Source organism: Pocillopora damicornis, chromosome 12 (assembly GCF_964200805.1).
Source record: "Pocillopora damicornis chromosome 12, jaPocDami1.2, whole genome shotgun sequence".
NCBI lineage: Eukaryota > Metazoa > Cnidaria > Anthozoa > Scleractinia > Pocilloporidae > Pocillopora > Pocillopora damicornis.
In genome coordinates, this window is record NC_142681.1 from 4597893 (window position 1) to 4603032 (window position 5140).

The following is a 5140-nucleotide window of genomic DNA, read 5'->3' on the forward strand; positions in this document are numbered from 1 at the left end:
TTGAGGTCTCGCATGCCTTAATTTCATTACACACACGATAATATATGATTTCTGTAGTCAAAACAATATAATTTTTGCCCATCATAAATACATTACCCTTTAAGCACTATAGAATCACACAACATAGTTTTTAATTTTACTAACGCAAATTTAGAGTCAAAACACTCAGTTTTTCACATTATCTTTGTGCACTTGTTCCCTGCAGTACGTACTCCTCTTGTAATAATCTTTAAATTTGCTCTCCATACATGGCGAGTTCCCCGCGGCTCAGTGGGTAGAGCATTGTACCGCGAATGCGGTCCGAGTCAGGATGGAAATCCTGTACCGGGGGACTTGCCGTTTTGATTTTTTTTTTCTCTCTTTTTTTTTCTTTATTGATTTTTTTTTTCGAAGCTTTGCTGCTATTCTGTATTATGCCAGACTAAAAAGTAGTGAAGAGTACCTTTGTATAGTCCTCTTCTCGCTCTATTACATTAGCCAAGGTTTTCTTCTACTCATTGGTAACTTTACCCTTTCAAAATGCACTCTTAAATTGAGGACATGCGTCGGAACGCTGCTGAATTTGAGCGTTATTAAATGAAAAAACAAAGTTTTTCCATTAATGCCAATTTAGAGTCAAAACATTCGGTTTCCACACAATCTCTGTGCACTTGTTCCTTGCAGTACGTACTCCACTTGTTACATATAATCTTTAAATTTACTATCCATGTATGGCAAGTTCCCCGCAGCTCAGTGGGTAGAGCATTGTACCGCGAATGCGGTCCGAGTCAGGATAGAAATCCTGTACCTGGGGACTTGCCTACCTTTGTATAGTCCTCTTCTCGCTCTATTACATTAGCCAAGGTTTTCTTCTACTTATTGACAACTTTACCCTTTCAAAATGCACTCTTAAATTGAGGACATACATCGGAACGCTGCTGATTTTGAGTGTTATTAAATGAAAAAACCAAGATTTTTAATTAATGCCAACTTAGAGTCAAAACACTCAGTTTTCCACACAATCCCTGTGAACATTTTCCTTGCAGTACGAAATCCACTTGTTACATATAATCTTTAAATTTGCTCTCCATGCATGGCAAGTTCCCCGCTGCTCAGTGGGTAGAGCATTGTACCGCGAATGCGGTCCGAGTCAGGATAGAAATCCTGTACCTGGGGACTTGCCGTTTTGTTTTCTTTTTCTCTTTTTTTTTCCTTTTTTCTTTTTGAGAATTTTTTTTTCGAAGCCTCGTTGCTATTCCCATGTTATACCGGGCTAAAAGAATAGTCTGGAGTATCTTTGTGTACTCCTTTTCTCGCTTTACTACCTTAGCCAAGGTTTTCTTCCACTTATTTGCAAGTTTACTTTTTTAAAATGCACTCTTAAATTAAGGACGTGCATCGGAACGCTACTGAATTTGAGCATTTTTAAATCGAACAACAAAGCTTTTTTTAGCAATGCCAATTTGGAGTCAAAACACTCAGTTTTTCGCATAATCCTTGTGCACTTGTTCCTTGCAGTACGTACTCCACTTGTTACATATAATCTTTAAATTTTCTTTCCATGCATGGCAAGTTCCCCGCAGCTCAGTGGGTAGAGCATTGTACCGCGAATGCGGTCCGAGTCAGGATAGAAATCCTGTACCGGGGGACTTGCCGTTTTGTTTTGTTTTGTTTTCTCTTTCTTTGTGATTTCTTTTTTAATTATTTTTTTGAAGCTTCTTTGCTATTCCCATGTTATACCAGTCTAAAATGTTGGCTGGAGTATCTGTAGGTTTTCCTCCACTTGTTGGCAAGTTTACCCTTTCCAAATGCACTCTTAAATTGAGGACGTGCATTTGAACGCTGCTGAATTTGAGCGTTATTAAAGCTTACAACAAAGCTTTTTACTAACGCCGATTAAGAGTAAAAACACTCAGCTTTTTATACAATCTTTGTGCACTTGTTTCTTACAGTAAGAACTCCTCTTGTTCCATATAATCTTTAAATTTTCTTTCCAGCATGGCATGTTCCCCGTAGCTCAGTGGGTAGAGCATTGTACCGCAAATGCGGTCCGAGTTAGGATAGAAATCCTGTACCGGGGAACTTGCCGTTTTGTTTTGTCTTTTTTCTTTTTCTTTGTTATTTCTTTTTTAAATATTTTTTCGAAGCTTCGTTGCTATTCCCATTTTATAACAGTCTAAAAAGTTGGCTGCATTATCTTTAGGTTTTCCTCCACTTATTGGCAAGTTTACCCTTTCCAAATGCACTCTCCTTAATCGAGGACGTGTAACGGAACGCTGCTGAATTTTTTTCTCTTTTTTTTTTGTAGTTTGTTTTTGAGTATTTTTTTTCCGAAGCTTCGTTCCTATTCCCATTTTATACCAGCCTAAAAAGAAGTCTGGAGAAATCTTTCTTTACTCCTCTTCTTGCTATATTACATTAGCCAAGGTTTTCTTCCTCTTATTGACAACTTTACCTATCAAAATGCACTCTTAAATAGGGGAAGTACATTGAAACAGTGCTGAATTTGAGCATTAATAAATCAAACAAAACGGGTTTTTTTATTAAGTCCTGTACCGGGGGACTTGCCGTTTTGTTTTTTTTTTTTTTCCTTTAATGATTTTTTTTTCGAAGCTTTGCTGCTATTCTCATATAATGCCAGACTAAAAAGTAGCGTATAGTATCTTTGTACAGTCCTCTTCTCGCTTTATTATATAAGCCTAGGTTTTCTTCTACTTATTGACAACTTTACCCTTCCAAAATGCACTCTTAAATTGAGGACGTGCATCGGAACGCTGCTCAATTTGAGCATTATTACATCAAACAACAAGGTTTTTTACTAACGCCAATTTAGTGTCAAAACACCCAGTTTTCCACACAATCTTTGTGCACTTGTTCCTTGCAGTACATACTCCGCTTGTTACATATAATCTTTAAATTTTCATCCCATGCATGGCAAGTTCCCCGCAGCTCAGTGGGTAGAGCATTGTACCGCGAATGCGGTCCGAGTTAGGATGGGAATCCTGTACCGGGGGACTTGCCGTTTTGTTTTGTTTTTTCCTTTTTCTTTGTTATTTCTTTTTCAATTATTTTTTCGAAGCTTCGTTGCTATTCCCATGTTTTACCAGTCTAAAATGTTGGCTGGAGTATCTGTAGGTTTTCCTCCACTTATTGGCAAGTTTACCCTTTCCAAATGCACTCTTAAATTGAGGACGTGCATCGGAACGCTGCTGAATTTGAGCATTATGAAATCAAACAACCAATAGTTTTTTTGCTAATGTCAATTTAGAGTCAAAAAACTCAGTTTTTCACACAATCTCTATGCACTTGTTCCTTGCAGTACGTACTCCTCTTGTTACATATAATCTTTAAATTTTCATTCCATGCATGGCAAGTTCCCCGCAGCTCAGTGGGTAGAGCATTGTACCGCAAATGCAGTCCGAGTCAGGATAGAAATCCTGTATCGAGGGACTTGCCGTTTTGTTTGTTTGTTTTTTTTTTCTTTTTTTCTTTTTTCTTTTTTTCGAAGCTTTGCTGCTATTCTCATATTATGCCCGACTAAAAAGTAGCATAGAGTACCTTTGTATAGTCCTCTTCTCGCTTTATTGCATTAGCCAAGGTTTTCTTCCACTTATTGGCAACTTTACTCTTTCAAAATGCACTCTTATATCGAGGACGTGCATCGGAACGCTGCTGAATTTGAGCGTTATTAAATGAAAAAACAAAGATTTTTAATTAATGCCAATTTAGAGTCAAAACACTCAGTTTTCCACACAATCTCTGTGAACTTTTTCCTTGCAGTACGAACTCTTCTTGTTACACATAATCTTTAAATTTTCTTTCCATGCATGGCAAGTTCCCCGCAGCTCAGTGGGTAGAGCATTGTACCGCGAATGCGGTCCGAGTCAGGATGGAAATCCTGTACCGGGGAACTTGCCGTTTTGTTTTGTCTTTTTTCTTTTTCTTTGTGATTTCTTTTTTAATTATTTTTTCGAAGCCTCGTTGCTATTCCCATTTTATACCAGTCTAAAATGTTGGCTGGAGTATCTGTAGGTTTTCCTCCACATATTGGCAAGTTTACGCTTTCCAAATGCGCTCTTAAATTGAGGACGTGCATCGGAACGACACATTTTCCCCGTAAATTTTGAGCTTTTCATTCACAGGTATCGGTTAACTGGATCAAATGTTCTCCCTCAAACCAAAGTATAAAATGTGGCGTCTTCCTGACCAGCCAATAGGGACGTTTGTTTACTTTTTTTGGGTGCATCCAGAACTCGATATACGCACGCTAAGCATGAACAAATTCTTAAATTTGCATCAAAACGTGTCTTTTTTTTAACCTTCCCATCATCCTTTGCGAATGTGCACTTTAACGACCACGAAGTGGATTTGGTGATTAGAAGCTGGAAGACTTTATAATCGGCTTAAATTTGGTTATCTTGAAGGTTTGTTGTTTGTTCTTTAACGCCTTAAATACTTTTTGTACTTCTTGTTAACCTGTATTCTACTAAATTCTCTTTGTTTCCCTTAAAAGAGTGTAGCTTCTGTTAAAAGAGTTGTTTTAGAAATGGACATCGCTTTGACTCAAGATTGCAGACGACACTTTTGTGTTTTATTTCAAACACGGAGCTTAAACTATGTGAGCTTGAACTGAAACTTGTGGATTGTTTCAACCTGTAAATAGTCCTCCGATAAATTTTAAAAAGTTTTTACAAACTCAGAAATTTCAGTAGTAATTAAAATTACCACTCCTACTTCAGGAATTTATGTATGAATGATTTGTCTTTGGTGGACATAAAATAGGTTTCATGCAGTCGGTCCTACTATTTGAACAAATGAGGAAACATTTCCTGCTAGTGAAGAGCAAGAAGAGTATGTCTGTCTTTCCTAATGACCTTTCCTTCACTAGAATTCAGTTAACATAGTCCATCACTTTTTATTTCACAGGATAAATGCTAAGAAATGGAAAAATGGATGAAGCATACAAGGCAGCAGGCAGCATGCAGCAGACCATAGAGCTCTTGTGATCAGACTTTTGGTTGTAGTGTGATGGTTCTTTTACTTTGCAATTCAACTTCTGATCTAAAAAGGTAAACAAAACTCTTGTGTAAGCCAAGTTTAGCAATAAAATTTACCTCAGACATGCAATATATGGTAGATACCATGCATAATTTTCACTATT